This window comes from Protopterus annectens, chromosome 3.part1, assembly GCF_019279795.1.
Source record: "Protopterus annectens isolate FY-2018-M chromosome 3.part1, PAN1.0, whole genome shotgun sequence".
Lineage (NCBI taxonomy): Eukaryota > Metazoa > Chordata > Ceratodontiformes > Protopteridae > Protopterus > Protopterus annectens.
Window position 1 is genome coordinate 593,040,987 of NC_056732.1, and position 25,820 is coordinate 593,066,806.

A 25,820-nucleotide genomic window follows, 5' to 3' on the forward strand; every position below is an offset into this window, starting at 1 on the left:
ATGTCTGAGTTAGTAGATTGTAGGTATTAGAAGTAGATCTTCAACAGAATGAGTTCAAACACTTATCCCTGAGGAATGCTGATAGTCACCCTCTTATTTTCTGAGTTGGCATCTGCTACTTTCACTGCATGGGTTCTGTTTGTCAGCCAGTTTGCTATGTATGTTGTGACGATGTGAGGTATTGCCAGCTATGCCAGGAGAAGTAAGGCATTAGATGTGTAACATATGCCAGCACAAGTAGCTGGAAGTTTGTAAAGAATTTATTATTTATTTATTTATTTATTTGAACATTTGTTTACTGGGATAGTTCGACTGGGTATCTTACCTGTTTTCAGAGGAGACCCATGGAGAAAAGCTCCACTTGTAGAAAAACATTTGTAGACATAGCTACTCATACAAACAGAGTGATTTATATTGTAGCTAAGATTAAATACACAGTTACACAGTTGTAATCATGATGTACAGTAATACAATACGTTATAGTAGTAACAGAATTAAACTGGTAGCAGGCACATGGGGTTCAAAGGGTTACATAATAGTGGTGGTAGAATCTTTACAGATTAAACTTGCACACAACTTGCAATTGTAATTCATATGGTACTTATATTAAATAACAGATGTGAATACTTTAAATTCACAGGGGTTGGTAACAATTCTGCTATTAATTATCTGGATGTTAATTTGTCCAAAGATAGGACACAGGGCTGTTTTCAATCCTGTGTATATAGGAAAGAGACCTATTCTAATGACTATCTTGATTTTTCTAGCTGCCATCCTTATTATGTTAAGAAAAATATAGTCAAAGGACAGATGGTCCGGGGAGTTAGAATGTGTTCTAGTAAGGAGTTGTTAATTATGGAAACTGACAAATTGAGTGAAATGTTTATAGCAAGGGGTTACCCCATCAAATTTGTTACAGACATCAAAAAACAAGTTATAAGTGAATGGGGTTTGAGATATAAACCTCTACTTGGAGATGTTGGAAATTGTCAGGTTTTAGCAAATGGTAATGTCATAGACCATTCAAAATCCATGGTCTTGACAATGGGTGAAACATCATCCCATGTTAGGAATATAATCAGTAACAACTGGAACATTTTTAAAAGCAATCAAGAAGTTTTGTCTACCTTGGGTAACCAACCTACCTTTATGTATAAAGTGAATAGAAATTTAAAAAGCTTATTTCAAAGCAACTGCAGTGTTTGGAAAAAGGATGGTAAAGGGACTAGGCGTTGTGGTAATTGTGGTTATTGTAAATACATCATTCCGCATCCTGTGGTAGTGTTAGGACCATATAAGATCAGGGTTCAATTTTGTGGGGGGACCTGTAACACCCCTGGGGTGGTTTATTTAGCTTGGTGCCATAAATGCTATAATTATTATGTAGGAAAAACAGAAAGGAAATTTCGTAAAAGAATTTACGAACATTTGTACAGCATTTCTAAACATGATGAGAATAATGCATTATCCAAACACCTGGAATTATTTCCTGACCATGGCTTTTTGTTTGGTATTTTAGAAGTAGTAGGGAAAGATATAAGGGGTGGTGATTGGAACAACCAGCTGTTAAGAGCTGAGGTGAGGTGGCAAATGGAATTAAATGCCACTGTCCCTCCTGGTCTCAACGACCATATAAGTATCAAACCTGAGCTAAAATACAGAGCATATGTACTATGAAAACACATATCTCCCTGAGTGTTTGGTTATTCATTTTGTTTTTCTTGTTATATTTATTTCCACTAAACTGGTTATTATTATTTGTAAATATTTTTGTATAAAGTAGCAAACAACTGTTTTATATATGGAGTTTTAAATAGGAAAGCTTTTTTAGAATGATGTTTTTTCATTTACATTCCCTTTAAATATTTATTGTCAATGAACCAATTAATTACAAGATTTTGTATTTAAAGGTGTGGATTTATATGTGGAGTGTTCTGATGAAGTCATTTGACGAAAGCGCTTAACCTATGTGTCTTGTTTAATAAAACTGTGTTCGAGTTTGATACGTGGCTTTTATTTCGTGTTTGAGGCTGAGGGATATTGGCTGGCTGCTTGTTCTGGTATTATTGGTGTATCTTTGGCACTTCGTGGTTTTGGATTGTACTTATATTTAGATTAGAGTGAGTCTGAAAAGCATGACCAGGTGTGTGTTAGACAGGTTACTAGTCCACTGGTGTACAGGTTTGTATCCTATTCCCAGTCATTCAACAAAATATTTAGTAGTTTAGCTGAGAAAGGGTAGTTAGTGTATTGATGGAGGACTTAGAAAGTAAGCAGAGTGGATGACAGGAGGGTGAGAGGAGGGTGTGAGGAGGAGGGGAGGTAAATTAGCCTGGGTGAGAGGAGGGGATGAGGTGGAGGAGGGAGAGGAGGAAAGAGGTAGATTAGTCTACAGAAAGGCATGCTCTGTTTAGATGTTTTTTCGGGTGGTTTTAAAGAAAGGTAGGCTAGGGGCTAGCCTAATGTTCTGTGGGAGGGAGTTCCATACTTTGGTGTCTGAGTATGAATAGAGTGACTTTCCTTGGTTTCAGAAGGGTTTGTATGTTTCTAGAAGGAGTTTGTCCTGGGATCGGAGAACTCTGTTTGATTTGTAATGGTTTATAAGGTTGGCAAGGGCAGGACAAGCATTCCACTTGTTTAATGTATTATGGATTGTTGTTAGCTGTGTATACGTAAGCTGGTTTGCTAGCCCGAGCCAGTTTAGTTCTTTTAATGGTATACAGTGGTGTGTATGGTAGCTGGAGTTAGTTGCAAATTTTGCTGTTTTGTTGTAGCATTGATCCAATTTGTTCTTAGTGGAATTTTTTTATTAAATTGGCAGGTATGTAGGAGTCATATAAAAGAGAAGGCATGAGGAAGGTTTTTGCCAGCGTGGTCTTGGCGGGGGTAGTGAGAAATTTTCTGTTTCTCTAGAGGAGTCTTAGTTTGATATGAGTTTTTTTTTTTTGATGTTTTGTTAGATGTGAGGGTCGAAGTTAAGTTTGCTATTGATTATAACCACTAGGAGTTTAGTTTCTTGAATGTTTTCTAAGATGGTTTTGTCAGCTGCAAGAATGCTAAATTGGTCTGGGCCTGGGGGTATTTTTGTGGTGAAAGACTATAATCTTGTTTTTTTGGGGGGGTGGGGGTTAGAAATAGTTGGGAGCTTGTCAGCCACAATTCATTGGCTGTGAAAGATTATTGGGTATTGGTAGGAAGTTCAGGGAGGGTACTCGTGGTGCAGATTAGGGATGAGTCATCTGTCTATTGGATTAATGTTCCAAGGGAAGAGGCAGTGTGAAGATTGTTGGTGAGTATATTAAACAGTAGGGGTCCTAAGACTGACCCTTGGGGAACTCTTTTGGGGTTTTGTAGTAAGGGTGAGTGCTGTTTGAACCATTTGACTGCGTGCTTATGTCCGTGAAGGTAACTTTGGAACCAGTGGAGTGTGATGATAGAGCATTCTAGTGTAGAAAGTTTATCTAGTAGCTAAGTATGTGAAACTGTGTCAAAGGCTTCTGAGAGGTCCAGCAACCTGGCAGGTTTTTTTTTTTGGCAGTCAGTATGTCTGATATGGATTTTATAAAATATGTGTTGAATTGTTCTGCTATTTGTGATGTGGGAGCATTGATTGAAGGGGAGTAATTTTTATTAGTTCCTGGTTTGAGAAGGGAAGTTATGGAATGCCAAATGTTTGGGGGTTGTTTCTGTGTTGTAATTAAAGGTTAGACTAGTAGGCTTCCTTATATTCATCCACTAATTTTGTGACTTTGTTGCATAGTGTCTCAAAGACTTGGAGATTTTGCTGGGTTTTATCTTGTTTCCATTTTTTCCATGCTTTGCCCCTTCGTTTCATGAGATCAAAGCAGTTAGTAGTTAATCATGAGGATTTAGATTTTTTCCTTCTTTTTGTTCAAGGAGGGGTGATGCTATTGATTATTTTAGAAAGGTGGTATTGAAGTACTGCACAGTATCATTGATGGGTAGGACATTTAAAGGGGACCAGTTAATACTAGATATTAGATTATTGATTGTTTGTTGGTTAAGAATAGTGGTATTTCTAAGAGCTATTGTGGAGTACTTGTTGGGTAGGTGGGTGATGGCCCTGATGGCGAATGCTGGAAGGTGGTCACTTAGTGAGACTGAGAGTGTAGCTGAGGAGGGGGAAATTAGAGGGGATGAGATACGAGAATCCAGTCTAGTATGGACTGGCTAGTGTGGTTATTGTTAAATCTTGTTAGGTTGGTTCAGTTGCTTGAAACCATACAGATTAATACTAGAGGAGGGGTAGTTTGCAGTGATGTCTTGCCAATTTATATTCATGTCAGCTAGGATGACTGTGTCTATCTTGATGTTATCAGTAGTCCAGGAAAGTATATCTTCTAAGACTGGTATATTATCCCCAGGAGAGATATAGACTGTAATGATACAGTTTTTTTTTGAGTTGTTAAGGTTTATGGTGGTTAGAACTTTAGCACTGTGGAATTTAGGTATACTGAGAGGGTATACATTTATGTTGAGTGTGGAGCAATATAGGAGAGCTATTCCTCCACCTTTCTTTTTGGTCTGTCTAGTCTATATATGGCAAAGTTGGTGGGATATTATTTCAGTTGCTTTTATGTTGGGGTGTAGCCAGGTTTCTGTTAGGGCAAGTATATCTAGTTTATTCTGTTCTATCTGTTTGTACTGCAAGTATGCTATTAGATTTGGTGGAAAGTACTCTGATTCATTGGGAGTTGATCGGGGTGTGGTTTGGTCACCTTTAAATTGATATGGGTGGGTGGGAATGGGAGTAGGGTAGATGAGCAGAGTGAGCTCAACAGTAGCAAGAGAGAATGGAGAAGGCCAAGCCATGGTAACTGCATCAGTGTCTTAAGAGCAACAAAAAACAATCTGTAAGCACCTTATTTCTCTTTTGTGATTAACTAGCCATATGCATATTATTGGGGGATAGAAATCTTAAGAATTTATAGGGATAATTGAGTAACGGGGTAGTATGGCTTAGCAGAGAGAGGGGACCAATGCTTAGTTTCCTGTGATATTGTTTCAACAAAGTCATTTCAGTTTCAGCGACTGATGCTGTGCAAGGAAACAGCAAACTTTGCTGTCACTCAGTTTGGCGGTAAGATTACTGGGGAGGGGATAGAGATACAGTAGTGAGGGACCTGGTGATGGGTTGTACACAATTACTGTGAGTTGCTGATTAGAATGTCTAAACAGTTAGCTTTAAAAATAAGGTAACATGCATAAAATACTTTTAGAAAAAGCAGTTATGCAGGTTTGCAGAATGGACAGCCAAAGGTGTTTGGGGAAGTCAGCAACAGAAGTTTGTTATGTTGTTGTCAGGTAAGCAGGTGCTTAGGACCTGAAAAAAAAAGAAACAAGAGCAGGGGGATCCAATACAATGAATAAATTATTGGCATGTTAAAAGCAGGCAAGTGGTAATTTATTTTTGTAACTTCAGAATCAAGAAAGAGAATATTCAGGCAAGGTAGGGAAGAGAAAAAGGAGTAACAGCAGAAACTGAAGCAAGGAAGTGAGTAATAGATATGATTGGATATACAAAAGAGGATAGTCAGAGGCAAAAAGATCAGAAAGGCTTGCAGAAGGAGGGAGGTGGAGTAGGAAGCTAAATGAAGAGAAAGAAGATATGCCTGGGAGGGGGTTCAAGAACAGAAAAAGTACTCTGACAGTAGCCCATAGAAGTCCTTACAAGATGCTTGCCTCTAGAAATACACTTATAGCATCCAGTCAACCATTAAAATAAGCAACATTAACCAGACAAGCTAACTTCTTAAATGCAGTAAAATTACACAAACAGGCTAACTTCTTAACAGCATTGAAATTACACAGACAGAATCCAGAACATGCCCAGTTTCAAGATACTACGTATGTAGTCCCTTACTTGGATACAATTGTATTTCCTAAATGGACTACACAGTCTAGAGTAGCAAATCATCGGACCAGAGCAAACCTACCCCATCCCTTACTGCTTATTGATCTACCTTCTAGGTTTATCTCCACTCCACTCCCTCCATTTTATTGTACTGCAACTCCCATACTGTGCTGTAGCAATTCATAGCCCCTCAGTACCCACATATAGTTTCTGAAATCTCTGATGCTGCAACCACCACCTGTGTTAAGTTAGTCTAAATCTCTGTAAAAAATAAGTTTGGTTACTACAAATTGACATATTTACAGCAAAAGTGCAAATACCTGCATGATTGTACTAGCCTCAATATCCTCTGTCAGCTTATTTAAAAGCAAGCTTAAACCCTACCTCAAATCACACTGGCTATGCCCCTGTGTTAACCCAGACTAAGTACCTAACTATTAACTAGACTCCCACAATTCCTAGCCTCCCATGATCATGATCTTGTGTTGTCTCACTAATTTTTAGTGAGCTTAACCTTCCTTAGGATTTTTTCTCATGTAAACAAGTATATACTGTGGAATGATCAAACACCTTCATATAGTATCACAACCTATGTGTTAAATAACACTAGAAATCCATCCTTGTTTGCTGTTCTTCTATACTCTATCTATTGATCTCTAGTGTTTTTCTTTCTTAGGTTTTTGTAAGACCTTAGTATCTCTTATCATAAATTGCTAGGTGTATCTAATTTTGTAATATGTTATAAAGATTTGTACTACACCATTTCTAATACAAATGTATTAGTCTTATTCATCTATTCTTAGATAAATTTTTCCTTTTTCCTACTGAAATATAAAATATATAATCTTAGGCTTGTACTATAATTGTTAAAACTTATGTACCAAATTATACTGTTATTGTCTTTGTCTTGACCTTTTATGTTGTTGTAATTTGTGGAGCTTTTCTCCCCGGGCCTCCACTGAAAATAGACATATATCCAGCTGGACTAGCCCGGTCAACAAATGTAAAATAAAATAAAATAAATAAAAATTGTTTTTGGTCACTAAACTCAAAAACCCTGAGATAAACCCATTATATTACCCATAGGGATATCAGTATCATGTATAATCCTTAAGTATATCCCACTTATCTCCCATAATCCTCTACACCACTTATAAACTACAGTTTGGCATTCTGTGCCATTCTTTCCTTAATTTATCCTATACGCCGACCCAACTCGCAGCATACCCTGGTGATGTGCGATCAATGACTGTGATCCACTAAGATTCATTTCCAATTTAAAGTTATGTTTTCCTAAACTGTTATGTCATTATTTGCAAAATTCACTCTGTTTGAGTAACCTGCATTTTACGCCTGACGAATGCAGCTGATTTAGTCCTTAACCTGAATGGCACAAGCTCAGGGATTTTTCATACATTAAGTGTAGTGACGGATCTTTTGTCTTTGCATAGAAACATGTCTATATCATGTTATAGTAGTACAGCTGCTGTTAATGCGACTTAGCTAGGACTTTGTCTTTAGAAGACTCTCCGTCTTGTGTTTTACATTATTAATGTTAGGCGTTCTACCTAGAGACAGGTGATAGTTATGGTAAATTGATGTGCATTTCAGTGTTTTTCAGTGTTTTTCTAAATTAAACATACAAAGCAAATGTTTATGCCCACATTTATATAACTTTAACAAAGTAAACACTGCTATATATTGTAATTTACATTGTTTGCTAATGTAAAGCACAATATATAGCAGAGTTACATTGTGCTTTATATTGTTTGCTAATGTAAGCTGTCCTACCTAACGATAAGTGCTAGCTATGTCTAACTGATGTGCATCTCACTGTTTTTCTGAACAGACAAAGCAAATGCTTATGCCCACATTCTTGTAACTCTAGCAAATTAAATTCTGATACTGGCAACCTTTGGTACCACCACTACAACTATGTACTGGTATATGATTTTGTGACCATAAAACCTAGGATAGTATGTGGTACAGGGGTAAATCATTTGCTATATGTTAATTGCCATCGCCAAGTGTAGAACACTAGCAACCATGAGCTTTGTACATTAAAGCTTCAATTCAACTGCTAATGTAAAAGCACTGCTTTTTGTTACCTTCTAGCACTGTAGGACACATTTTTATCACTACCTTCATATCCTCTCACTGTCCTTGGACTCCCTCTCAAATGCTCTTTAATTGGTATTGTATACCAGCAAATTTTGTACTGCTAACCCCTTCTAAAACTACCCTACCACCCTCTCTCCTTTTAACTGCAAACTCTGTTGGAGCTTCCTGCCTCCTCCTACCATAACTGTACACTAGCATCTTACTCAGCATCTTCTCTCTTTTTCCTTGCAATTATCCACTGTCTCTCCATGTGTCTTTGGCACTGACTTTTCAAACCTCACTCCACCCATGACTAAACTTACACTCCATCTCTATCTTTCTCTATGCTCTTGTTTACCCCCATGGCCGGCCTTAGGCATAGGCCAACTAGGCGGCCGCCTAGGGCACCAGTGTAGCAGGGGCACTTTTCCAGTATTTATTTGGTGTAGGTAGACCAGGATGGGGGCACTAGGTAATGTGTTGGGGGCGCCGTGGAGCTGTTTTGCCTAGGGCACCAGTTGACCTAGGGCCGCTCCTGCCCTACCCCATTCCCTTACTCTAATAAAAAACTCTACTGTATCCTATCTTCTTCTGCTGTTGTTGTCCCTCCAACAGGACATACATTATAAGAATCCCAACTGTAACAACTAGTATACTCATAGCACCTCTCCTTTCTCATTCCAGGTAGTTGAGCCCATCGAGCAGTTACCAATTAGCTTGTGGTTAACTCCCTTATAGCAAAGACCCTGAACCTGCAACTACAAGACTCCCTGAAGGGAATAAAACTCTACATCCAAAAGAAAGAGAAAAGAAATCCTTTGTAACAATGTATGTAGTCATTCACTTGGAAACAATTGTATTTCCTGAATGTTCTACACAGTCTAGAGTAGCACATCACCGGGCCAAAGCAACCCTACCCCATCCCTTACTGCTTATTGATCTACCTTCTAGGTTTATCTCCACTGCCTCCATTGTACTGTATTGCACCTACCATACTGTGCTGTAGCAATTCTTAGCCCCTCAGTACCCACATGTAGTTTCTGAAATCTCTGATGTTGCAACCACCACCTGTGTTAAGTTAGTCTAAATCTCTGTCAAAAATAAGTTTGGTTACTACAAATTGGCATATTTACAGCAAAATAGCAAATACCTGCATGATTGTTTTTGGTCGCTAAAATCCAGAACCTTGGACTAACCCGCTCCGTTCGTCCTTGCTAATGGTTGGGCTCTCTCCTTTCCCCTAGCCTATCCCCATTCCCACACACCCTTGGAACAATTGAACTTATAGTTATAGACCACACCCTCAAACATCAGTTCCCACCTCCCACAATCCCTATTGCCCTATCAAAGCACACCTATTATTTCCACTGAATCACATGCTACCACACCCTTAGTACAACCCTCAAGTATAACACCCCTTATATACCCACTACTCTTTCTCAAACTACAAAGAATGTTCTAAACACTATGCACCCAACTACCAAAAGCACTAATCTATCCCTTCACAATTTCTACTCTACATCTGCTTTCATTCCTTACCTCCTACCAGACTCAACTTCTAGAAGCACCCCACTCCCATGTCAAACAAAAGCAATAGGCAAGCCTGTAAAGCTAATAAACGTTCCCATATCACCTTGTGACCTTATCTCCTCCAATACCTTCTCTTTTTTACACAATAAGCAGACAATTAAACATAACCCCCATTCCTTTCAGAGACATGCCAAAATAATATACAAGCTTTCTAAACTCTACCTACACCTATTCAAAACACTCACATACTGTGGTGATATCCACTCTAACCCAGGACCCATTTCACCAACCAACCCAAACCTAGATCTGAAAAATCCTCTATACCACAGACCAAAATCCTCTCTCCTCTTCCTAAACTTGAATGTAAGAAGTATATCAAATAAAATTCAGGACCGCCATGCTCTACTAACACTATATAAACCAGAAATTGTTGTGCTAACTGAAACATGGCTAAAACCAGAACACCACAATAATGAGATTATAGCTCCTGGCTACAATATTATATGTAGAGATAGCGTGGAAAAAAAGGGTGGGGGAGTAGCAATATTATTCCAAAATCATCATTTGATTGTAACACCCCTAAAGTCAAAAATGTAGCACTAATCCTTGCAAAATTACAACTAAACCCCAACAAACATATAAACATTGTAGGCGGCTATATCCCACCAGGCAATAACATTACCATAATGGAAAACCTATTAGACTGGATCTCAAACTCCCTCCCACAAGAAACTATACTATTAGGTGACTTTAATATTGACTGGCTTAACTGCTCCAACCACAGTCCCACTATCTATATCAACCTCCATGGGTTTACCCAACTCATCTCTTCCCTCACTAGAATTAATAAAGCATCCAAGCTCCAGTCCATCCTAGACTGGATTCTTATATCTGATCCCTCTCTTGCATACCAGTCTGGCTGTCTACCTGATAGTCTAAGTGACCATCAGACAATCTATCTAATTAGGAACAGGTACCAACACATCAGCCAGACTATCCTCAGAGTCATCTGAAATAAAAAGACCATTTTACCTAATAACTTCATCACTGCACTAAAATTCTGTAATTGGACTCCCCTAAAGCAACTGTCTCTTGACGAAGCTGTGCAGTACTTTAACTCTACTTTCTTGGAAATCTTAAATGATTATGCACCCTCCAGAACTATAAGAATAAAATCAAAGTATGACCCATGGATAACTAAAGAAACTAAAACTACAGTGAAAGAAAGAGGAAAGTCCTGGATACAATTTCACAAAAACAAAACCTCTACTACAAAACAAATCTACTTAGAACTCAGTAACAAAGCAAAAAAACAAATTAAACTTGACAAAACTAACTACTACAAAAACATGCAAGAAAAATATGTCCACAAACCTCAACAATTCTGGGTGACAATAAATACCATACTTCAGCCTGGAAAATTCACAACTCCAACACCAGTGTTAATAAACAACCACAGTAACATTCCCACTTAGTTTAATAAATACTTTACTGAAATAGTCCAAACCCTTGCCAATACTCACAATACTGCTACTATCTCAACATCAGCAACTGCCCAAACCCACCCCAACTCACAGAACAATACCTCCAACTTTTCCCTGCACCCAGTGCCCACCAAGGTTATTTCCAAACTCCTCTGTAAACTTAAACTGACCACTCTGGCTGCTGATAACCTGCCAGCAGATTTCCTTCAGGTAGCTGCAAAAGATATAGCCTGTCCTGTTGCTATTCTCATTAATAGGTCTCTATCAGACTGCAAGGTACTTACATCATGGAAAACATTGCATATTATACCACTACACAAAAGAGGTAACTCCTTAAAACACACTAACTACCACCCAATCGCTATACTATCACCCTTATCTAAAATATTAGAAAGAGCTGTTCACACTCAACTAATGCAGTACCTCCAAAAAACAACCTGCTACCTGAAGCACAGCATGGCTTTCAACCCTCCCATAGCACCACCACAGCACTACTGTGTTTTATTAACATAGTGAACCATTACAGGAACAAGGGCCTATTTGTATCATCCATATTCTTAGACTTATCAAAAGCTTTTGACATGGTTAACCACCATATGCTTTTTTAATCTCTATCTGCCCTAAACATTAGCTCCTCCTCTATCTCTTGGTACAATAGTTACTTATCAGGCCAGCAATAAGCAGTCCTATGGCAAAACCAATTGTCCCCTCTCTTACCAGTATCCTATGGAGTCCCCAAGGTTTCATCCTTGGCCCACTGCTGTTCTCTCTATTTACCAACCAGCTCTCCTCCTCCACACTCACTAACTCAGTAGTACAATATGCCGATGACACCACCCTTATATGTGCCACCCTCACAATAAAAGAACTTCATTCCCCTACCCAAAACAACTTTACTCTAGCCAAAACATGGTTCACTAACACCAAACTCATTCTTAATCCCAAAAAAACAAAACTTATTCTTTTCAGCCCAGGTAGGGTCCCCCCCTTTAGACAATAACTTTAGCATAACTTCCAAAGATAATATCCAAAACACTCCTACCACACACACTAAACTTCTAGGTAAAATTGACAACTTGAGATTCAACATCCACATAGCACAAACCATCAAGAAAGTACACAAAAAACTTGGGCTCCTCTACAGGAACAAACAGTTTATCACTAGACATACCACAGCCATAATTGCAAGGACTCATCTCTTATCCATCCTCCTCTATGCCTTCACTATCCTGACTAATCTCCGCCAGGCTGATTTTAAACAAAATGGAATCTTGTTATAACAAGTTTGCCAAGTTCACTGCAGAAGCCTCATATAGGACCCATCACTGTCTATGCCTTAAGCAGCTAAACTGGCTTGAGCTGCCTCAGCTACTGCTACTCAATCAGTTGTCAGTAGCACACAATTTATACTACCTTCCTGATAAAACGCCTGCACTCCAGCATCTAATTCAACCCTATACTACCACTAGAACCTGAAGATCTAGTAACCAGAAACTCGTATATGTCATCAAATATAAGAATGATGCTGGTAATTCGCTCTTTGGTTGGTTGCACTATTGCAAGAATCTATAATACACTACCAAGCCACATAACTTCTAATAGCTATACTGTACAATTTAAAAAACTCCTGAAGACCCACTTTTCAAACAACTGGCTATTCTGCTGTTACTCCCCAGGATAATAGATACCAATGCACTGTTAGGTTAACACTATTATGTAATTGCAGTTCCCCTGGAAAGGCTATTATACTAATCATACCCCAAAGAAAGTCACTACTCTTGATATCTATTGTATAGAAACAAGACCTATCTATTATATAGTATCAACCACTACCTTTGCCCAAAACAATTCCATATACTGAATATCCTTAACTACCTTGCATATTTTTGTCCTTAAATATCATGTATGTGCTTACTACATTGCAGAATTTAAGCCTAAAAATTATGTATGTTTTTTAAATTCTGATTTTATGTGTTTTTTGAAATTTTATTTGATGAATTTTGTAATTTCTACTTTATTATGTGCTTATATTTCTCCTATGTTTTGTATTTTTGGAGCTTTTCTCTCCGGGCCTCCACTGAAAATAGACCTTGTGTCCAGCTGGACTTTCCCAGTAAACAAATGTAAAATAAAATAAACACAGGGAATCAGATCCTTACAAAATATCTGCTGCCCTATGTAACCAAATATGTTTTATCAAAACCAAATAATGAGAGAAGTCATCATTTCTTAATTAATGCTTTTCAATCCAAGAGAAGTGGCTAGATGGTGTCCATTTCTGAAGAAGAAATAAGGGATCTAGGGACCCAAGTAGATAGTCTGCTTTCCTTTGATAACCATGTTGCCAAAGTGGTTAGAAAATCCTTCTATGTGACCCATCTGATCACGAAAGGGTTTGCATCAAGATCTAAGGATGTAATGTACCCCTCTACTCTTCCCTCATCAGACCCATTATTGAGTACAATGCACCAATTGGAATGTACCTGGCTAGACATCTCCAGCAGCTGGAGAGACCACAAAGGTACCTAACCAAGAAGATTACTGGCCTCAAACAGTTGCCCTGTGCAGCACGATTGAAAAAGCTAAGACTGTTCTCTGGTGCATACCGCTTTCTCAGAGACGATCTCTGTCTAATGTACAGAGCCATGTCCAACCCAGAATTGTTGAACATGCTCCATCTTAGCAAAACCAAATCTACTCGAGCTACATGCTCTAGGGATATAAACCTCAACACAACAATGAATAGAACATGCTGGAGGGATAGATTCCCTTCACAGAGACTTCCCTTACTATGGAACAGGGTCCCAATCTACATAAGACAGAACCCCTCACTATCACTCTTCAAGAGGAACCTTGATGAGTGGATGGGGAACAGAAAGTTCACACCAGGGATCACACCAACAGCACTACTAGATAGGGGACAAGGGTACTAGCTGCTAGTACAAGGGTCTAGGGAACTACTAAAGGGGTGGTGAATACTGCACAATGTGGTTGGGCTAATATATGCCTTTGGGCAGATAGCCCAGTACCAGCTTATGAACCTATGAACCTATTTTATGGTTCATGCAATACTAATGTATCCAGACTACAAAAAGTACAGCATAATCCTAACATCCTAGCACAGTGTGAGCGGGGCTGTAAATTCAAATGTTAAACTGTTTGCATTTAAGTAAGGGACCTGATGCACATGCACAATAATACAATGCTCCCATAAATAAATAAATAATTGCAACTGTTAAAATGAATGCATTGTAACAGAGGATACTGGAAGAGAAGAGGTTAAGCTCATCTCCGGCTAACTTCGAGAAATAGTTACTTAGCATAGGCCATAAAAATATTATCTCACAGTTTTAAATGAAGCTAGAGATGCAACGTCTGTAAGAAGCATGATTTGTTAGTCTCTTTAGTAATAGAAATTTGTAATTGTTTTATGACTTCCAGAAGCTGCACCAGATTTGAGTAAAGCTCTTGTGTGTGTATTATTGACATGTAGGTTCTAAATCCTGGCAGTTTCTATTAATGGGGAGGATGTATGGAAACAAGAAGTCAGATGACTAGATGTATGTGATGTCATTCTGTACAGACATACTGTCTTAATATTAGCTGAGACTGAAATCTCAGAGGAGTCTGTTCCTTGGAACCTGACATAGAAGGTTCCCTCACCTACGTTATCTTGCCTTGCTCTATTAAGTAAGTAGGAACAGTAATTCTCTAGATCAGTCAGGAAAATATAGTGAGAATAGTTAAGTATTGTTCTGTAACTGTGAAAATCTTTCCAGCTGTGTTAACTTAAATATTTCCTCTGTGATTGAAACTGTGATGTTTACTGTAAATATATATTTCATATTGCCATTTTTTTTTTATTATTTATAATTAAATATATTTAAACTTTTCATTGTCAATGGTTCTTTAGAGTATATTTTAACCTTTGAGAGTACTTACATCTATTGGTGACAGTGTGGCCACTCCTGAAGCCTGCCTGCTTGGTCAACATTACCAATTGTATTAATATTAATTTTACTCAATATAATTGGGTACCCTTGTAAGAGCCTTAGGTAGCTGGGTTTGTAGTGTCTGGTGGCAGTGATAACTACCTTATAGTCTGGGCAGAAGGGGGTACAGTGGGTAAATCTGTGCCAGCCTTTCCCAGGTGTGTGTGTGTGTGTGTGTGTGTGTGTGTGTGTGTGTGTGTGTGTGTGTGTGTGTGTGTGTGTGTGTTTGTGTGTATGTGAAAATCAAATCTCAAAGAGTGCATGTGTGTAAGCTGCTTGGAGCAGGGACATGAAGCACTGGTTTCACAGAGAGGGTGCTGGAGGACTTGGCTTGGACACTCAGCTGAGGGCCTAACCCTATAGCAGTGTCAGTGGGGAGTCTCACTGGGGATTTGTAGACAGATAGAGGGGACCCAGCTCCTAGACTGACTGTGTCCCCTGTGTGCTCTTAAGGGAAATTGTGCTTGATGCAGAGAGATCTGCATCTGGAAATACTGAGTGTATCCATTTGTATTCAAAGTAGACGTCACTCTCCATTGTCAGTGATGAATGTGTAGACTCCTTGATTACTGGCCCAGAGTGGGGTTGTCACATATGTTATTATATATGGGTCAACATTTACGTCTTTATGCTTATTTGCAATTCCATTATGGGTAATAGTGTTAAAGGCCTTGATCAGATTCAGGTACACTGTATGAGTTCTACGACTGATAGCTACAGCATCAGTGACTTATGTTATTTATACCTTGTTGACCAAGTTATCCCCTTTAGGCCAATTGCCTCTTTTCACAGGAGAACTGAGGTAGCATTCATAATGACTAGTGGAAATCTGGTCAAGGCACCAGGGAACTTCACCTAGTCTTTTTTAATAAGTGCTGAGGGGATCTTTTGCGTCCACCTGAGCGACCACCTACTCAGATAGATGGGGCCTTGGTTTAACATATCTTCCAAAGCAGTACTGGACCCCTCTTGTGCTGTCTGCAGTGTGACTTCTAAAAAATAGCTATCCACAATAAGAATAGAACACACACAGCCTTCTGATTTCAGAGTACCAAAGGCAAATGTGCTACCAGTTGAGCTAAATTCAGTTCACTAAATTAAGCAAACTTGACCTAATTTTGACAAAAACATATTGCTGCAGGTCTAGACCAATACAGTTTTGTCTTCATTATATTAGAACTCATGAAATAAGACAACATATATTCCAAGGCTTTGCAAATCATGCTTGCTAAGCTGAAGGATCTGCAGTTTTCTGGAATCTGAGAAGGTGTCCCTTTTATGTAATGGCATAACAATAGCCATTTTTTTATACCAGAAGAACACACCCTTTTGGCTATGACAAAATTGATCTGTTTTAGGAGGGGTCCAGAGATCGCTGTGGAAAAATTGATTTGTTTTAGGAGGGGGGCCAGAGATGGCATGTCTGGTATTGTTGAATAAATAACCAGCTACACTCTTGGTGTAGAAAGAAGTTGTATTTCTAGTCTTAAAGAGTGTAGTTAGGATTAGTTCAATAATAATCTTGTTAGTAGGAAGGAACTTTGGAACGTGTGGAACTTCAGTGACTGTTTCTTGTGAGAAGCTGCCACTAAATCTATCTGCAAATATCTTAGTAACATCTTTATGGTCAGAAAAGGAAATACCATCATTAATTAATTCAGAATATTTCAGTCTTGTTTCTTGATTGAAAATGCAAATGCTGCACAAGAACCTTCTGCTGGGAATAATGTGCATGTCAAAACCCAATAAACATCACAAAAACAAGCACAACTAGCATAAATTTAAGCTACTTAGTGATACAGTTGTGATTAGGCACTGAAACCAGTTTACAGATTGTAAACCATCTTAACTTCAAATGAACCACACTTTTCCTATATAGATAATGCTAAGTTATTTTTATGTCAGATGTTCAGATTTATTTATTGATCACTAGATGTAGTTAAAGAAGAATTTATAATTATCTTTAGTTGTAGATCTAATTTATAATTCATGTTCTGTTTTGATCTTATTTACAGTAGCTTTTGAATTTTGCTTAACATTTTGATGTTGTCTTTAATATGCCCATATTTTTATTTTACTATAGGCCTTAATTAGCTTTTTCTTTTGTTACAGATCTCAGTAATTCCACCAAGGAGACTTAGTTTTACATTCTTCAGTATATTTGTTTCTGACTGGAACTGTTTGGTTTATACTGTTTGTTAGATGACAATAAAGTTCATTGGCATAAGTGACAGCTGAGAATACAATGATGTTGAAAATCTTGCAGCTCATACTAAGAGTTTATTCAGTGGCGGCTGGTGACTTCAAATCACAGGGGGGCTGCAGGAGACGCTGAATGGGCGGGGTCAAAGGGAAGGGGTGTGGTCAACCATAAAGGGAGAACTAACTTTAATTAAATACGCTGGGTGGCAAACCATCATTATGAAAGTCCAATCAAGACAAAAATAAGTGTAGAAGAATAAAAATATTTCAATGCATTGGCTGCATGACAGCTTACTTAATATCTAGATGGAAACAAAAGGTTGTGAGGCATGAAAAAATAAATTACTTTTTAAATACATTACTGGAATGCCAGTCAAAATCAAGTATAAGAAAACCAGAAGCACTCAACTCAAACCACTTCTCCTTGCACTGCAGTTCTAATTATAATATATTCAGCTTTATTAAAGTACCAAGCAACATGCTGAAAGTAGAAATCTATCTGATGCCCCACTTGTAAAATGTTTCTTATCCAAAAAGACCTGCTGCCTGACAACTTGTTTCATGGGTGATAAAAGTAAAAAATGAAAAGCAAACAAGAAACAAGCTCAAGATACATTGCTTAAAGGATTACTGTACAGGTTATGGACCACACATGATTGGCATTCTGTTTAGTTTACGGGTAAAGCCTGTAGAGATGACTGGAAGTCTCCAACAAGTGTAATGAGCTTTTAAAATAATGGAATCCTGTCCTTTAATACCCAAGGCTTATACATTATCTAGTCAAGTATTCTCTGCATGGCAACAACAGAAAGGCTTTCAATGTTGGCAATTCTTTAACAGTATGCTTATTAAAGCTTACTTGCATCTTACGATGTCAGACAAGCTTACCTTATGGTCATTAAAGCATTGCTACTTAAACACAGAGCAACAGGCACTTTGAGTAATAAGCATAAACCAACAGTACAAAATATGACAGAAACCAGACCATTCTGCAAAATCAAGGACAGATGAAAAGCCACTGTAGTACTTATGCAGTGTGTCCTCCCCATCCAAGGTAGATACAACTACTCCTTGCCTTGCTTGGACACATCCAGAGTCACTACATGGGGGAGTGGGGTGCAGCAAGCATGTCACAATTTGAAATCTCACTGGCTGAGTGTGATGGCCTGACACATTTGTCATACCTCTCAACTTCAAGAGCAAGAAATCTGGACAAAGCCATACACAGAAGTGGGACAAAGGCACAACAATAAGGACAATTTTAAATATTGCTCTAATAAACTTAGAAAGATAATAGAATAGGTCTTGCATTAGTATGAATTTTCTGAAGGGTATAAAATCTGAAACTCAAATGTCTGTCATTTTCTAACTTCAGTCTTTAGTGAGTTGTCACTAATTTGCCAAAAACACAATTTTATGAAAAATGGACCAAAATGTGATGCAAAAATATAAAATAGACACACAATACAGCTTCTACCTGTCAAAGAAGGGACACTTTAATATTAGTACTGCTACCTTGAGCAGCTGACAAAATAAAAGAATCTACATGCATTTCAAGTAATCTATAACTTTGATTATTACAGTTATTTCTTAATTGTAAACCCTCCATGTTTTCTTCCAAAATTGCTATTTTATGGAGGGATTATTAGGGGAAGAGCAACATTTTGAGCCAAAATTGGGGACAGTTGAGAGGTTGGCTATGCCTAATTCTATAAAGCAATTTATTTGCATGTACCTCTCAACCTGTTAATGCAGTAAATCTGAACAAGGCCAAATATATTGGGGGCACATATAAACAGTACTAAAAATTGCTCTTGTATAAATTGAGACAGTTGATAGAACGGCTCTTACTTTAACATGCATTTTTATGAAGGTTATGAAGTCTGAAACTTATTATTTAGTGACTTCTGGCAAATCATTTAGGAATTAAAAAACTACAAATTTTATGAACAACAAACCAAAAATAAGAAGCAAAAATCTATTCATTCTTTGAAAATCTGGACAGTTGGGAGGTATAGTTCAGCTGGGCCTGTCTGAGTTTGCTGCCCCTCCCCCCCCCTGACAAAATAATGGTTGAACTGGAGCCTCTGCAGCCATTCCAATTAACCATTATTACTTGGCTATTTCACTCCATTTACCATAAACACTAATGTGCATACTGCTTTACTTCAATGATTGGACTTCATTTGAAAGTTTTATTTTGTATTTTACAGCACAAACATTAAGTCATCTGTTAAACAAAGCAATGCAGTCTCACAATGAAAACTTAGCATTAAAACTTCTCTGCCCTTGAAACTCACATTCATTGAAACAGCATTGAAACCCACATTCAAAGAAAATACATTTTGCCAGTGGCAGATAAAGATTAATTTTGGGCTGTTTTGAATCATAGGCCCTTGCATATGAAACATACATGTGCTCTTTGATACACCTTCCTCATTGTACTAAAATTATATTCCTTGTACAATACAGTACACTTGTTAGAGGGTGTTTTAAATTTGTTTTGAACATTTTTCCAGTAAGCAATGAAACAAAACATATGCACCCATTATGGCAAAACTGCCCAGTTGAGAACATTTATCATAAAAAGTCTACTCAGACTTCCACAGTCCACCATTATTAGTAAATATACACAATTCTACAGTCCACCATTATTAGTAAATATGCACAATTCCACAGTCCACCATTATTAGTAAATATGCACAATTCTACAGTCCACCATTATCAGTAAATATGCACAATTCTACAGTGCACCTTTATCAGTAAATATGCACAATTCTACAGTCCATATTTAGTGAATTCAGTTCTTGCCATAGCTGTCAACCTTAGCACAAAAACCTGGACGAAGCCAATAATGGGGGAATACAGTCCCAAAAGTAGGGACAAATTTAAAATATTCATCTTATAAACTTAGAAAATTGCTAGAAAAAAGGTTGTGCTACTATGTATTCTGAAGAACATGAAGTTTGAAATTCAAATGCCGGTCAATTTTACTGCGGACAGAACAAAACAATTTTCAGCAGAGACGAGGGATTAATACTGCAGACACGTCTTTGTAAAATGGCAGGGCATCAGAGCAAATCCACACAAACACAGAGAGGAGATGCAGACTCCACACAGAAGCCACCCCAACCAAGAATCAAACCAGAAAACCTATAGGTGTGAGGCAACAATACTACCACTGCACCATCAAATCTGCAAAGAATTAAACATTCAGAAACCTGAAGTCTGAAATTCAAATGCCTGTCAATTTTACTGCGGACAGAACAAAACAATTTTCAGCAGAGATGCAGGGATTAATACTGCAGACACGTCTTTGTAAAATGGCAGGGCACCAGAGCAAATCCACACAAATACAGGAGGAGATGCAGACAGAAGCCACCCCAACCAAGAATCAAACCAGAAAACCTATAGCTGTGAGGCAACAATACTACCACTGCACCATCAAATCTGCAAAGAATTAAACATTCAGAAACCTGAAGTCTGAAATTCAAATGCCTGTCAATTTTACTGCGGACAGAACAAAAACAATTTTCAGCAGAGATGCAGGGATTAATACTGCAGACGCCTTTGTAAAATGGCAGGGCACCAGAGCAAATCCACACAAATACAGGGAGGAGATGCAGACAGAAGCCACCCCAACCAAGAATCAAACCAGAAAACCTATAGTTGTGAGGTAACAATACTATCACTGCACCATCAATTATACAAGGAATTAAACATTCAGAAACCTGAAGTCTGAAATTCAAATGCCTGTCAATTTTACTGCGCACAGAACAAAAACAATTTTCAGCAGAGATGCAGGGATTAATACTGCAGACACGTCTTTGTAAAATGGCAGGGCACCAGAGCAAATCCACACAAATACAGGGAGGAGATGCAGACAGAAGCCACCCCAACCAAGAATCAAACCAGAAAACCTATAGCTGTGAGGCAACAATACTACCACTGCACCATCAAATCTGCAAAGAATTAAACATTCAGAAACCTGAAGTCTGAAATTCAAATGCCTGTCAATTTTACTGCGGACAGAACAAAAACAATTTTCAGCAGAGATGCAGGGATTAATACTGCAGACACGTCTTTGTAAAATGGCAGGGCACCAGAGCAAATCCACACAAATACAGGGAGGAGATGCAGACAGAAGCCACCCCAACCAAGAATCAAACCAGAAAACCTATAGTTGTGAGGTAACAATACTATCACTGCACCATCAATTATACAAGGAATTAAACATTCAGAAACCTGAAGTCTGAAATTCAAATGCCTGTCAATTTTACTGCGGACAGAACAAAAACAATTTTCAGCAGAGACGCAGGGATTAAAACTGCAGACACATCTTTGTAAAATGGCAGGGCACCAGAGCAAATCCACACAAACACAGGCAGGAGATGCAGACTGCAAACAGAAGCCACCCCAACCAAGAATCAAACCAGAAAACCTATAGCTGTGAGGCAACAATACTACCACTGCACCATCAAATCTGCAAGGAATTAAACATTCAGAAACCTGAAGTCTGAAATTCAAATGCCTGTCAATTTTACTGCGGACAGAACAAAACAATTTTCAGCAGAGATGCAGGGATTAATACTGCAGACACGTCTTTGTAAAATGGCAGGGCACCAGAGCAAATCCACACAAATACAGGGAGGAGATGCAGACAGAAGCCACCCCAACCAAGAATCAAACCAGAAAACCTATAGTTGTGAGGTAACAATACTATCACTGCACCATCAATTATACAAGGAATTAAACATTCAGAAACCTGAAGTCTGAAATTCAAATGCCTGTCAATTTTACTGCGGACAGAACAAAACCAATTTTCAGCAGGGATTAAAACTGCAGACACGTCTTTGTAAAATGGCAGGGCACCAGAGCAAATCCACACAAACACATGGAGGAGATGCAGACTCCACACAGAAGCCACCCCAACCAAGAATCAAACCAGAAAACCTATAGCTGTGAGGCAACAATACTACCACTGCACCATCAAATACGCAAGGAATTAAACATTCAGAAACCCTTAAGTCTGAAATTCAAATGCCTATCAATTTTATTTAACATTTTTAATCAGGACAGTCTGACTTGGAACAAATAAACAATTTTCAGCAGAGGCCCAGGAAGAAATAATGCAGACATGTCTTTGTAACATGGGAGGGCACAAAAGCAAACCCACACAAACACAGGGAGAAGATACAGACCCCACAAAGAAGGAACCCCAGCCAAGAATCAAACCCAAGAACCTGCAGCTGTGAGGCAACAATGCTACTACTACGCCATCAAATATCAAGCATTGCAACATTTACAAACCACAGATATTATGAGGAACAGATCAGATCGAATATGAGGTAAAAATCTGAATTTTTTTTACAAATGGTGGTGGGTAGGGAACTCAAGTCTTTAACACCTGCATACAGGGTACAGGGTTCAAGCCTGAGGCATTCCCTACCACACCACCATAAGCACCTGGGGCATTTACACACACACACACACACACACACACACACTCTCTCTCTCTCTCCAGTAAAGCACAAGCACCATACACAAACTCCTGGCGGGTCTGTGCACTGTAAAAGTGCACAGACGTCTCCTTGTGTCCCTCTATGGGGACGGCCGGGCTGCCTTGAGCATGCGCATAGACCGATAAGTCGGGACTCGGTCTATAAATTAAAAAAATATTTTTTATTTTTCATTTGTTTTTCTTTTTTCTTTTTTATTTTTGAGGGGGCTGCAGTCCGGCAGCCCTATGCCACGAGCCGCCCCTGAGTTTATTACATATATTTAATAGGTTTGTCTTTTTAAAGTCCTTGAATTTAGAGGTCTCCATCATAATGGATTTATATGGGGTCTACTACAAGTGCCTGCCTTAATATTAGCTTGCAACACACTTGCTCACTCCCATTTCCTCAAAAATGCAAGAGTACTCCTACCCAGTTCCTAAACCGATTCCTCATTCCCTAAACCTAAAACTCCAGTCTCCCTCCCTAAACCTAAACTCCCTTCCTACTCCTAAACCTAAAACTCCTCTCCTGCTCCCAGTACTAAATTTCTTATCCAAAACCTTTAAAAGTCACTCCCAATCCCTAACCTTAAAACTCTTCTCTCACTCCTTCACCTTAAAACTCCATTCTTACTCATATCTCCAAAATCCCACTCCCTAACACTAAAATTCCCCTTCCACTCCTAAACCTAAATCCCCTTCCCAATAGCTTCCCTAATCTATGCTCCCCATTTCTGCCACCCCTACTCTATGGTTGCTGCACTTACCTCATTCAAACTAGAATAATGCATTTGGGTAACCTGCAGCAGCTTGCTTGCATGAACTCGTATCTGAGTTTGAGCATGAGCAGTAGCAACAAGATGACACAATCCCTGGGTTCAAGACAGTGATCTTTGAGCTCTTAAGTTTAGGGGGGGGGGGCTTGTAGTAAAAGCATTTAGATGCCCTAAAAGAGATTAGTGATTTACAATAGGATTTGCTCAGGCAAGTAGATGCTGCATGAGTAGAGAAAGTAGGAGTATAATGGTCATGTTTTTGTACAACGGATTAGCATTTGGTTACATTTTTGTACCATGGATTTGTATTTGTTTAAATGTTTGTACAATGGATTAGCATTTGGTTACATTTTTGTACCCTGGATTTGTATTTGTTTACATTTTTGTACAATGGATTAGCATCTGGTTACATTTTTGTACCATGGATTTGTATTTGTTTACATATTTGTACAATGGATTAGCATTTGGTTACATTTTTGTACCATGGATTTGTATTTGTTTACATTTTTGTACAATGGATTAGCATTTGGTTACATTTTTGTACCATGGATTTGTATTTGTTTACATTTTTGTACAATGGATTAGCATTTGGTTAAATTTTTGTACCATGGATTTGTATTTGTTTACATTTTTGTACAATGGATTAGCATTTGGTTACATTTTTGTACCATGGATTTGCATTTGTTTACGTTTTTGTACAATGGATTAGCATTTGGTTAGATTTTTGTACAATAGATTAGTATTTACTAAGTCTTGGAGTCTTTTGAGTGGACCCAGCATTGGGGGTAAAGAAAGGTTATCAGAATGATTTAAGATATTGTGAGTCTTAATGCACTGAGAATACTTTCAAAATGATTAATGATATTGTGCATTGGAATGCACTAAGAATATATTTAGAACAATTACTATTGTAAGCTTTAAGGCATTAAGAATATATTCAGTGGGGGAAAAAACATGATAGGAAAAAGTATGATACTAAGAAGTTTGTTGTTAGATAGGAAACTAAGTAGATATACAAGAAAATCGAATAGTTATGTTTATAAGCTGATTGTTAACATTTAGTTACTTATAGGTTCATAGGTTCATAGGTTGGTACTAGGCTATCAGCCCTAGGGCCTCTACAAGCTTAGCCATAACAATTCCCTGGCTATTTCTTTCCACACTATTGATCCCACACTTGATATGAGACTGCCAGTATTAGTTACATGAGCAAAGTTGCTTGACATGTTTTTTTCTTACAGTCCCCAGGAAAAAGAGCAAGACACATTTCTCCTTATCAATGACTGACTAATCTTTCTCTGAGGTAGAGTGACCTTAGAGTGAGAATAATCATTTTCATTGAATATCATTTCTTCATAGCTGAACAAGCTCATTGTGTCTTCATATTGCCACTTACTATTTAGCTTGGTACTTTGTAAGACACATAGTGAACCCTCAGCTAAGAATAATAACTGCAAAATAGCAAGACTGTTACAGAAAAGCATTGACTTACAGAAACAACTCAGCTGAAAGGAAAGCTATGTCCCTAGGTTGGGTATTTAATCCGTGACCTCCTACATTCCTTGTGGCTGTCACATACTTTTAACCAATAAGGAATCTCTGGATAGTTAAGAACCGGTTTCCCTCAACAGCACTTTTTTTCTTTTTACTAGAATATTACCATACAGTGATACCCAAGCATCCAGTGAATTACAAGCCATGAAAGAGCATTGTATTAACAAAGCAACAGGAAAGGAAAATGCTGAAACTTGAGGAGTTAGCTAAGGTTATAATTCAAATTCATGTTGTGACTACCAACCACGTCAGATATAGTTTTACGTTTTCTGATCCGGAGCATATACTAAACAGCTTTCTGTTTAGTACCATACAACCAAATTTCAAATGCCTTAATGTAGGCACAACACGTCTGATAAACAAACCATTAAGACTTGATGTTATGTGAGAAAGTCTCATATATAAAACATGGTTCACCATCATCAGCCTTTCAGGTTAGAATACATATTTTAGGCTTCATATGCAGGAGAAGGAAAGCAATGCTTATATCTTTGTTGCCAAATACTCATCAGCTTATAGAAGTAAAATGAAAAGTCTACTGACTAGGTAAAGGATGAAGTAAACACTATAAAAATAGGAAAAAACTAGAGAACATCACACACCACAGCTAAAAAAATGTAATAGTAAAGTCAGTAAAAAGAATATTGTATGTAAATTAAGAATATTTTATTTCATTCATTAAGCACTTGCAGGTACCATATTTGATTGGCTGAAATAGATATACTGCTGTGATTGACTTTGACTGTATTTATCCTTTTAGAATTTTTCTCTCTAGTGACGCCTACTTCACATACGATTGATTTTTTT